This window comes from Lygodium microphyllum, chromosome 30 (genome assembly GCF_053477565.2).
Source record: "Lygodium microphyllum isolate KBCC chromosome 30, Lygodium_microphyllum_v1.1.10, whole genome shotgun sequence".
NCBI classification, from domain to species: Eukaryota; Viridiplantae; Streptophyta; class Polypodiopsida; order Schizaeales; family Lygodiaceae; genus Lygodium; species Lygodium microphyllum.
The window spans coordinates 76,307,177-76,319,777 of NC_141164.1; the positions used below are offsets into that span (position 1 = coordinate 76,307,177).

Sequence of the window (12,601 nt, forward strand, 5' to 3'; positions counted from 1 at the left end):
CACCAGCTTGATGATTTTCATGTGTTTTTTGCTAAGCAATTCCTTGGTCTTGAACCAATTCCTTGGTCTTGAACCATTTTATACTGCCCATTCCTTGACTTGTCCTGAAATTCAAGCCGATCCTTTAGGAAAGCTTTTAGGATTCTATCCTAACTGGCTTTGGACTGCAATTTGAACAACTTGGTATTCCAAAACTTCATTTCTTGCGCACATAGGATGATCCTAGTACTCCTGAATAATAGTATCAACATCTATTTTAAAGATTGGACCCACAAAAGAATTTGCCTAAAGAAATAATTCCTCCTCCTCATCTTCCACTTCATCTACTAGGTTAATAGTCTGAGCTACTACATGTCTAGAGGAACTCTTTAATATTACCTTATTGACTGTTCGCAATTTGATCTCCTTGAGTCCTTTGGGGATACATACATAATCATTCCCTCAGTCCTGCTTCAATTTAGCCAATTTAAACCATGGTCTACCCAATAGCATTTTATAAGAATCCCCAATTTTTGATATTCTTAACACAACAAAATTCACCCTGAATTTCAGGCCAGCCACTCCAATTTGTTGATTTCTAAGGATACCCAAGGGCTATAACCTCCTCTAATCTGCCATCCTAACCTAAAATGGGGTTGGTAGTAGCTCCTCCTGCTTGATTGCCAAATATGTGTGTTCAAGAAGTATATTAACCCTGAACCCCCATCCAGTAGGACATCATCATGCTTTCTTCTTGCATACTCAACTTGAATGGTAGGCACTTAATAATCCACAACTTCTTGTTGGGTTGGTATAACTGCTTGATAGTCAAGAACTGCTCAATCTTGAATTGCTATACATTCAAGAACTTCTTATTACTTTTGCTTGATATTCAAGAGCAACTTTTCCTCAAATCATGGTATTAAATCCAAGATCAGTTCCATTCATCTGATATCAAAAGATATAACTACACGAATTCAAGACAAACGCCCATATTTCACGTAAAGACATCATATGACATATAAGGTTGTTTTTCCATAGGTTGATCTCACATGACTATATATACACAAAGACTAAGGTATGAACAACATTAAATATGCAGTGGAATTTAAGCCCTAACACATGCCATATGTACATCATTTCCATGATCAAACAACAAAGAGAACCAAAATTTCATGAAAATCAAGACTTATCGAGATTTTCAACTTTTGTATTTTTATAGTTACATATATAGCTAGCAATTTGGTCTGAGTTTGGGCTTTACTCAATGTTGGTCATCACATCTCACAATCAGCCTCATGTCATCTTCATCCGGTTCAACCAAACAACCATCTCCCATCTCAATCTTCTCTTGATTATTCCCACAAGAACAAGCCACAAGAAGAGAGAGAGAGATGGAAGAGAGAGAAATACTAGATTTAGGCCTCACTAGGAGAGAGAGGGAGGACAAAGAAAGACTAGATTTAGGCCTTGCTAACCAAGCCACCATTTGTGGAGCCAGAGGTGGCAATAGAGAGCAAAAAAGTGGAGGAGAATCATGTTATGATATATTACTATAGGTATATTGATGCTCCTATAACCCCTCTCGCACCCCCCCTTACTCCAAAACCTTTTTCACATTTGGCAATTTATTGGCCTCTCGCTTGGGCATATAGCATTGTCGTGTCGCTACATGCACACTGCGTTAAAAAATCTAGAGTGTGACTTTCTTATTAATTTAGAGAGCCAATGCCATCTTAGACATAAGTGTTAGTATCCATGGTTCAAAAATATTAGATTTTTGGACAAGTTTTAGCCAATTTTAGATATTATCTCTTGTAAAAATCCATAAAACTATAGACAACTTCTAGATTAGGATGACATGTAAAAGAAAGCATGTAGCTTTCAGCCAATTTGAGAGGATTTCATGTAAAAAGAAAGATTAGTGAAATCGCGCAATGTGCGATCGTTGTTTTCAGGCAGTGAATAATACTCTGAAGTGGGAGATGAAGAGGGAGTGATCTGGCAGAATTCTGGCTAGGTGTGCTGGAATTTTACCCCCCTTTCGGAGCCAATGGAAGCATCAGATTGGCTATTTGAGCAGAATAGATGAAGATATTATTTTATACACGTTTTTGTCTATTAGAGTTTTATGTTCTCATAATGCAAAAATAAACCGACGTGCTTCATCTCTGTTAGTATTCTTCTACATTTTCTATTTCTTTTTGCGAGTATTCTTCTACGTCTTCTATTTCTTCGAACCCCTTCTCTTTCGTCTACTCCTCTCCCTAAATCTCCCTTCACCCTGCTGTCTCTTACCCCCATGGTGGACTTTTGACACCAAATGCTTCGAACACCATGTTAGGGGAAGTTCATGCTATCATCAGATGTGAATTCCGGAAGATATTTGGGTTGATTTGGGACTGATATCTTTAGCCATATTCAGAGAATTAGCTACAACATTGTTCTTTTAATTCATTTTTTACTCTGCAGAAGACATATTGTCAAAATATGCAAGTATTATGTGCCCATATGGTAGGGCAATGTTTGTAGATCATTCATAGATGCTCTGAGTTGAATTAAGAGGAGCTTTTTCTCTTATTTCTTGGCTATGGTAACTTATCCTTATTAGAAACTCAATTTCAAGCTACAAGCCTTGTAATTGACTCATAAGCTTTTGTCCCTAACAATCTACATTGAATGTAATCATGCAAAGTTGATTCATGCTATGGCATCATGTATGAATGATGGGATGCAGAGTTGTTTATTATACATGATAGCATATTATACTTGATTTTATAATTTGTGATTGCTCTTATAGTCAAGAAAACAAGCTTGATTTGAGTTCGAACTTATGAGATAATACTCTTGCGATCTTTGCTAAGAACATGCAATTGGAAGTTCTATTAACATCTTCAAGAACTTGGCTTGAAACCTTCAACCCTTCTCTTATCTCCACCATCTCTGGAGTCTAAGCTCTTGAACCCCCATACATTCTTCTCTCTCAAACCCTTGTGATTGACTGTGAAGTATCTCTTGAACCTTTAAACATTCAATGTAATCTACTTATCTCTTGAAGACACATCTCTATCTATCTTGTCCAATTTTCTTGCTAAACCCCTATGGTGACCTTCAACCGTACGCACTGCGACAGTGTCTCCCACGTCCAATATTGAAATTGAGATCTGAAAAATTTGCCTATGTGTTTGGGACTCCCGCACTACCTAGCACTTGATGTTGTGGGTCCTATTGATTGAATTTTTTCATAAAAATATAAAACCAATGTAGGATTTGTCTTTAGATGCTCTTTTAAAACCCATATTTCACATACACTTAAAATGACTATATATGCCTCTGTTGCTTCCAATGGGCTTGCACTTTCACTTTAAAATGATGAAATTTGGCATGCTTTCGGCCCTTTGTCTAGCTCAAAATCCCACTCTCATTGCCCATGCGCCATGCTAGGTCACCATTACTTCTAGGTTCCCATTAGCTCTTCAATGTGCCGCTGGTGGTTCCTTCGATTAATGTTGCCACCACCTTTAACATTAGCTATAGCAGTAGAGAGGGATAGGAGCTAATCCTAAGAAATTCACTATCAATGAAATGATTAGGAAGGTGAAGTTAGATGTCATAGCTTTGCAAGAAATTAAATGTGGTAGTGATTTTCTTTTTGTACTAAAGGATTTTGAGGTCTTTATTGATACTCATGAAAGGTCGGTTGGTATAACCTTGCTTTATTGACATGTTTCTTCCCCTCTCTCATTGCATGTGGTGGGAAGGGGGAAATTGTGGCTACAAAAATTAATTTAGATGGCCTTGATTTAGTCATTATCTTTGTATATGCCCCTAATCAAGCAAGAGCCCATGTGTGAGGAAACGTCGCTCAACTAAAAGTAGTCATCTTTGCAATTTTTGTGGGTAATTGGGATATAATACTATCTTCATATGATCGGTTGCACAAGTTAAAGAGTAAGGTTAATGCTAAAATTCAAGCATGGGAAATGTTCTATTTATTTCATGATCTAGTCAATGCAGCTCAGATTGATCATGGAGGCTTTCAAAAGAACTTTCCATGGAGAAATAAGCATTCTGATCACTCATGGAGAGCTAAAAGGCTAGATAGATTTTTATCTATCAAGTGGCACTTTTGTGGATTCATCTTATTTCAAATTTGGTATGTGGAGAGAAGTTGGTTCACCATTCAAGCTCAATGCCTCTTTTCTCAAGAAACCTCACTTTCAGAGGGTTACTCTTGAGGTCTAGTAGAAATACTTCAATCATCTCGTTCTTGTGGTCCCTGAGACACAAGAACAAGAGATATTATGGTAGTTGCTAAGAGCTTTGGGAGAAAGAATGTTGATCATTGTAGATCAATGGACTATTTGATTCATAGGGTTATTTTGGCTACAATTGAAGTCACATTCAGATACGTGAAGAAGCTTGCAATAGATACCTTAGGGTCGAGGAATGCTTGTCTTCATTCTTCTTTAAGTTGGTAAAGCAAAATATGGTTCAAGAACTAGTAGTTCAAGTGACTAATCAGAACAAAACGAAGCATACTTTGGAGCAAAATATTGCTGATGTCTTCTACAACTTTCGGTCAAGTATAATTAGTGATAGGTCTAGTGTGGATGAAGCCTATGGTCAAAGAGTTTGTGAGTTTTTTGAATTACTTCCTCAAATAGTACTAGTGGATAAATCATTGGGCTTGGATGCTCCTTATAGTTTAAAGAGATAAAAGAACTAGTTTTTACAATGAAGAAAGACAAGTCTTTGGGCAGTGAATGGCTTGCCCAGTGAGTTTTTAAAAGTGTTTTGGGATGCTTGCAAGCATGATTTGTGTGCCCTATTAAATAAGATAGAAATGGAGGAGAGCTTTTGGAGCCTATGAATATTGGGATAATCAAGTTGATCCCCAAGCATCTTAGAAAGCATACATACATAGATTGGTTGATAACTCTATTAAATGCTTTCTACAAAATTCTGGCCAAGGCCTTGGTGCTCCGCATTAAACATATCCTCAATGAAGTCATTCATGGGATGTAGTTTGAGTTCACTCATAAAAGAAGTATTCATGAATCTATCTTAAATTTAGCATTGTCTTTGGATAATGCTTTTGTCCTCAATAGAGATTTTATGACGATCAATCTAGACTTGAATAAGGTGTATGACTGGGTAAGATGGGATTTTTCGATCATGACATTTGGACATGATGGGGTTTTGACTTGGTTTTTTGCAATATGGTTAAATCTTTGTTTGTTAATGCCACCTCTAAGATTCACCTTAATGGGTATTTAAGGCATTCCTTTACTCTTTGTGGGTCTGTTTGCCAAGGTTGCCCATGGGTACCTCTTCTTTTTGCTATCATTTCAGAACCGATGTTCATGAATCTTGATTTGTAGGTTGCTAGTAAGAGCATTGAAAGTTTACCCCTCCATGATGGACTTCTTCACTAAACAAATGCTTGTAGATGATAATGTTAATATTACTGAGGACAAAAAAGAGAATATCCAAACTCCCTTTGAAGTCTCTAATTAATTTATTGACGTGTTCGGCTCCAAAGTAAGCAAGGAAAAGATTGAACTATTAACACAATCTAATCGGGATGATCTCGAGGTTTTCCAAAGGCTCAATTTGGCAAAATATTGGTGTTTTCTTGAAGTAGAGGTGTCTATGATTGATGCAAAAGATCTTGCAAAAGGTTGGGGTATTGGGCCAAACTACCTTGTTGGGAAGTTGGTGATGTTTAAACAAATGCTACAGTCATACTCAATCTTTGTTGTTATGACCTTTTCTGTTGTCAAATCAGCATGGAAGAAATTGGGAAAATAGTAGATATCCTTCTTTTGGTAGAATGACTCTCATCATACTCGACACTTTGTTTTTTGGGTGCAAGTTTCAACTAGAAAGGTGTTGGGAGTCTTGGTATAAAATTCTTCCATGAGAAAGTTATAAAATTTAGCCTTGCTACCAAAATTAAGTTAGCCTTAAGCAACACTACTATCGAGGAGTTGGACAACCTTTGCCCCACTCAAGAACAAGGAATGGCATCCTTTAGAGTGGTTCTTCCAACTGCTCTTTGTTGATGACAAAATAAAAATCAAGATCTCTAATGTGGCCAACTACTAGTTTATGCTTGGTATAACTTCCTCTTGCAAATTGTTTTGAGCCAGTTGGAGAGAGGGATGCTTCTCTCAACCTCTCTATTTAGCTTAGTCCAACACCAACAATTGATAATTAGCCCTCTTTTGATAGAGCCCTAAGAAGCCACTTTGTCTTTTCCATAAAGGATTGTTTATTTGGTTTGATCTTCTGATTGAGGGATGGTGGAAGGATCATATTATATCCGAGCCTCTTTTGCTCTACTCATGGTATGTAGGGATCCTGGTTAGTTGGATTGGCTGCCATCAATGAGATACGAAAGAAAATCACCCTCTTGGAGAAGAAAATGAAATGTTTGGTAGTGTTTTTTTCCAAAGTAAAGGAAGAGTGGGCCTCTTCTTCCCAAGTTGAGAGTCAATTTTATTTGGGGTTAGTTTAAAGTAAATGATGTGCATGTTTCTAAGCTTAACTCAATCCTTGAGGCACCAAAAGAGGATTGGGTGATTAACACTCTTACCTCTTGGTTTAAATACTGTCAAACGCTATTGATGATAAGGAAGCTTAGAAGCCTCACTGTGCAATCTTTTGATAGCTACACCCTTTGCATGGCATAATTGTATCCTATGGAGTTTGAAGAGCATATGTCCTAACAAGAAATGCTAACAAACGTGTGCACGAAGCCCGATTGTGCTTGATCCACGATCTCATTTTGCAATGCTGATATTTATGAAGTGAATCACTATATTTTGGTGGCGAGAGAGTGTTGTATTGCTGGGAATTCTCATTCTACATGGATGGTATCTGGAAAATGGGATGATGTAAACATGGCTTTAAGTTTAGGGTTAGGGTTGAGAGGCCTATTGGCTTCCTATTTACAAATGTACTCTTTAGGGAGAGGAAGGAGTAGCATCAGAGAGTAGAGTGGGTGGTGACTCGTTTGCTCAGATTAGCAGTTATGGAGGAGCTCGACCTCGATGATGACGATTTGTCTTAACCACACTGAATGGGACTTTCTATTCTCGCAGGCGGAGAAGGGTGCTACCTCCTTCTTCTCTGTCTCTCTTTTCTGTGCCCCTCTTCGTCGGGGGGTTGTTGCTCGGGTTGAGGCTTAATCCCTTCTGCAAGTTAGGGTTGTACCTGCGGGTGGGGCGGATTAAGGCTCGATCAGATGCCTCCAGGGGGAGAGAGAGGGGGGGTGGGGGTTTGAGCTCTTGCTTCGTTAGCGGCGTATGTGGAAAACATGGCCTTGTCTGAGAGATCGCGGCTCTGAGAGAGAGAGAGAGAGAGAGAGAGAGAGAGAGAGAGAGAGAGGTTTTGCCTCCCTCACCTCTGGCTCCTACGCTGCTCTGCTGTATGGAGCATGTGCGTTTGCGGCCCTGTCTAAGAGGCAGAAAGCGATCAATTGCCTTTGAAGAGTGGAGCTGTTAACGTGGAGTGGCTTTGTACTATTCGACTAAGCTTGTCTCTAAAGTGCTCCCTCTACATCATCATCGCAGCTTATCTGGTAGGTGTCTTATCTTCCTGATTGTCTGCAGTGACCTTAATCTTTGGTGTGGAGCTGCTAACGTGGAGTTCGACTAAGCTTGTCTCCAAAGTGCTCTCTGCTCCGTCATCACAGCTTATCGATTGGTAGGTGCCCTCTCTTCCTAATTGTCTGCAGTGATCTTTATCTGTTTGACGATGGAGTTATAGCCCGTAGCAGTCTCTCGAATGTAGGAACCAACTACATAATCACATGCATAGGACTTAGTCTTACTGGAAGGTCTCCATACATACTGACATGAAACTTGTCTCCAGAGCCTCAGCGTTTGCCCTGTCTTTGTTTGATCAGTGAATCTGCATTTAGATTATAGATATCGACGTTTGTTCTGCCTGACAGGATATCGTATAAATCATGCAACATCATGGCTTTAAGGTCTATGAAATCATTGTACGAATGTTAAACGTAGTAGGAACTGGCTTGTGGTCCAGTACTCTTATGCAAGAAATTTGCCTCACGTATCGATCATCATCTTGTGATCAAATAATACGATCTATAATTGACACGCAGGAAGGGTTTGTAATTGTTTGGAAAAGGCCTTTAGATTTAAGACTAAAGAGCCTTACAAACGATGATAAGTCGGCCATATTTGAGGTTATATATCCTGAATTCACTAGTCAGCTCCCATAAGCCACGATCATCATAGGCTATCACCCACCATGAAGGGACTGTAGATGCCATGTAAGAACACTTAATTTTTGGCAAATCAAGTTAGGTTACAAGTCTTCAAGTTTGTGATTATACTACAAATGCTAGTGTTTCTCAATAGGATAATAAATTTCAAGGTGTCATTCTAAGAGTTCTCGTATGACATGGGAAAATATGGCATATAACTAGCACCCGGATTTGCTTGGAAAGTTGATTGTTCCAGCAGAGATGCTTAAATGTCTCCTTTTACATGCCCAAACCACTTGAGGTTGGTTACACACTGCTATTAAATGCTCAAATTCTTTGCCTAGTTGGTGGGCATAGGAAAATTTGACTTGGGTGGTTTGCTTTTTTGCCTCTTGGTCACACATTGGGTAGTGGAAACTTTTCTTGGCCAATTTGTCTTTGTCTATCTTTTGCTTGCAATCCTTTACAAATCGGCCACTACTTTTGCATTGGATGCTTTTGAATTACTCCTAGATCACATGTGAACGAAGGGATGTTGAGCATTATTGATATGATAATTACTATATGAATACTTGATTTAACACAATCATTGATGTTAGATAACCCAAGTTTGTCATTGATAGGGAAAGGGGGATACGATTTGTAAAACCAAAACATATTATTGATATACTGATCTATGCTAATTGTTTTTGGCCCTTTATGATTATTATGTAATTCATGATTTACACAATCCTTACTATTAGTTAAGGGGTCGCAGCCCCCAACCTCCCCTTGACTTATTGCGGAGGTACCATGCATTCGGCACCCCCTCATTGTGAAAAGGGCGTTGAGCTCCTGCGTCGACCTGCACCCCTGCCTCCTTGAGCTGCGTCCCTGGGCCGATGACCCTCCAACTCGAGCTGCGTGGCACACTGATGATCATCTCGAGCCTCCACCTCGAGCTGCGTCCTATGGCAGACGACCCTCTACCTTGAGCCAGCTCTATATAAAGAGCAGGTGCGATGATCATCTGCTCCGACGATGGAGGTGAAGTTGCAGTGTGAGGTGGAGCTCTGGGATGTGCAGGCAGAGATGGAGCGCCTGTGGGCCAGCAAGCTGGTGCCGGTGGTGATCCAGTATGAGGTGATGGTGCAGGAGGCGCAGGGGGGTGCTGGAAGCGTGCTGCAGATGTGGAGCTCTTCGAGAAGCAGGAGGAGCAGGTTGAGGGTTTGGTGGTCCTCTTGCTCCTCCTTGGGCATGCCAGGCTTCGGAGGCAGGCGGTGGAACTCTTTGCAGTCATTGAGCATCAGGTTCATGTGGTGATGGAAGGCCATGAATTTACCCACGAGCTGCTGGCTGTCTTGGATCGTGACCTGCATTCTGTAGTTGATGTACTGCAGCATGCAAGAGCCTTGTGATGACATGGCGGTGCTCTCTCTCTCTCTCTCTCTCTCCCCCTCTGCACCTCAGACCACGGAGCAGCAGCAAGAAAACTCTCTCTCTCTCTCTCTCTCTCTCTCTCTCTCTCTCGGAGGTAAACACATACCCAAGATACACAGGTTTATGAGGGTTCTATCTCACAGAAAACGAAAACCTTTTATTAAGCCTAAAAAACAAACGACTTGTTCTCACATTTGCATTTTCTTGCATTTTTTCTCTTGAAACATGGCTTGAATAAATTATGTGTTCTCCCTTTTTTGAAGCATGGACTTGAGCAATGTTGTCTCTTTGAGACTCTACCCAAAGATAACTTACTCCTTGGAGTTGGCTTTGATGATTGAGCTTTTTAAGTTGTTGGTATGGTACTTGTTTGTATGAGTAGCAATGTTTATTGATTTATTCCTTCAAATGTTTTCTTAGTTTCTATCTTGATAAGATAGATTATTTTTCTCTACTTTTGTCGTTGCTTCATGTATTCATGTATCATCAAACCTATCTTCATGCATGTTGCATATATTATGTAGAACAAGGGTTATAACCATCATCTTTGGGACACTGTTAAAGAAAGCTACATTTTTTCAAAAATGTATGAAATAATATCTTTAAAATTTGAATGCTCTTTCAATTGGCATATACTTGCTTGATTGTACATGATTCCAATGATAATATTCTAGAGATAGTTCAGCAATTGAAAAACATGCTAGATGAGTACAATCTAGTAGATAGTATTATTCTTAAGCTATGATTGCGCATCATTTTTCTAGATTTGAATGTTGAAAAATATTCCAATTGAGTATTAGGCTTTTGCAAGTCAACATTATAGTCCCAAACAGTACAATTGGTTGCTACATTAATTTGTAGAATAATGGAGTGGAAACCTCGACGTTCGTGGCTCTCCTTGCTATTAAATGATGTTCGTGGCTCTCCTTGCTATTAAATGACGTTCGTGGCTCTCCTTGCTATTAAATGATGTTCATGGCTCTCCTTGGGGGCAATAATTGATATAAGGCTAGACATTGTAACCTTGACATATGGTATACCTCCAAGAGCTTAAAATGCATTACTAGACATTGTAACCTTGACATATGGTATACCTCCAAGAGCTTAAAATGCATTTGTATGTTTTTTGCAATTGCTATGATGTTGGGCATTTTATGTATATTCCATGTAATCTAGATGTAACCTTTGCATTGCAAAAGGCCAGAACAACCAATTGTGTAAATGATGTTGAAACCTTGTATAGATCAATTATAAGTCTTCAAAAGTTGAGCTACTTGCTAGATGTCGTAGAATCTCACAAGCTTGCTTCTGGATAGACATTGCTTTTTGATAGTTTATATTTTTTGTGTTGCATTAGTGGTGTCATCTTGACAAGATTTCAACTGAATCACATACAAGCAGTTGAAACATTGCCATGACAGTTGCAACATCCCTTTTGATGCTCTTTTTCGTCGTAGCCATGCATCTCGATTATGAAGACGCAATGTTTCATCCTCACTTGAGGATGTGCTCATTGACTCACCAACTTGCACCGCACTAGGTGATGACGACGTCGACATGATTAAACCTAATTCATGACAACATCAAAATATTTGTCATTTATATGTTTACATAATATCTTAAATTTAAATACACAATAGACCAAATAGAGTGGAGGCAAGTGTATGCATGATAATGAGCTTGTACTTAATGCTCTTTTTTGATCTCTGGCTAATAATGATTGGGTGGTGTAAGTAATCTTTGAGAGAATCTTTCTAACCTTAGTGTTTGGGTGCTCTTGATTGATTATTTGATATCGATTGATCATTAAAAGCTCATTGGAGTAAATATCTTTTTGGAGTGTGTTCATCTGAATTATTTAAAAATTAATGTACTATTATTTGTTGGAGAAAAACAATCCATGAATGAGGAGGCATGTGTCTTGTTGACAGCACTCCATGATTTTACATATGTTTATCCACAAAATAAGACCATTCCTTGTACTAGCATTGTTTACTTTCTATATAGTTCATGTACTTTCAATTGTTTTTTATGCTTGTCATCTTTGTTGATTTTTGAAAATAGTGATTCTAGTTGTGGTTATCTTAGACCATGTATCCATATCCACTCTTCGTTTTGGTGGGTTTAAGAACTGTGTACTTGTGGATCCTTGGACAGGCCATGCAACCTTCTACTAATCCAACTTGATTTTTTGCGGTGGATGAAGAATCCTCTTTCTAGTGCTTCATCTTGATTTTCCTTTTTGCACCCTCTTTGATTTAGGAGACTTTTGTACATTAGAATTTAATGAAGTTTGTTATAGACATTGCTAGTTGGCATTTTTAAAATGTTGTACTATTGGTATTTGGGTTTAAACCATGTAATCCTTGTAACGTGCTTTGGGTTGCATCATAGGAACTTATTGTTGTAACGAGCATTGGGTTGCATCAAAGGAGGATAGCTTGTATTTAGGACTTCCTTATACCTAAATGTCTTGGTTGTTGGAATGGATTGAAATGAGAACCACCAGATTGGGTATTACTCTCCCATGTATGGGTGAGCACCTCCCCCATGTATGTGTTTATAACATTAGATCAAGCTTTTGTACTCAAAATACATTGAAATTATCCTTGATGTGGATCTCTCTATACCTAACTCTCTTGGTGGTAGGAATGGTTTGAATTGAAGACCATAAGATTGGGTTTACTCCCTCTCCATGTACGGGTGAGCCCCATCCATGTATAAATATATAATATTAGATTAAGCTTTTGCATCCAAAAACTTGTCAAAAATACTGTTTGTATTGTTTCCACCTTGCATGACTTGCTTTTATGCTAACAAATAAAGACAGTTGTTTCATGTGCTTTTACATAAATAATATTTTGTTCTCTCTAGAGACTATAATAAAATAAATCTATTGTATATGTATGTATGTTAAGTCTTTGTCTATTAAGTGTATACAAAATATCTTATATTGTCATTAAA

At 38.7% G+C, this 12,601-nt stretch overlaps 1 long non-coding RNA gene across 2 annotated transcripts; it reads left to right on the forward strand.

Annotated features, from left to right (window-relative positions):
- Positions 1-6,765: 6,765 nt before the first annotated feature.
- Positions 6,766-12,025, forward strand: LOC148010010 (uncharacterized). 2 transcript variants are annotated; one of them, XR_015689671.1, is made up of 2 exons: positions 6,766-7,692; positions 10,499-12,025. It is a non-coding gene; the product is annotated as an uncharacterized LOC148010010 (long non-coding RNA). The 2 variants fall into 2 exon arrangements; XR_015689670.1 differs by lacking the exon at positions 10,499-12,025 and adding an exon at positions 8,962-9,740 and having other exon boundaries at positions 6,833-7,692.
- The last annotated feature ends 576 nt before the right edge of the window (positions 12,026-12,601 follow it).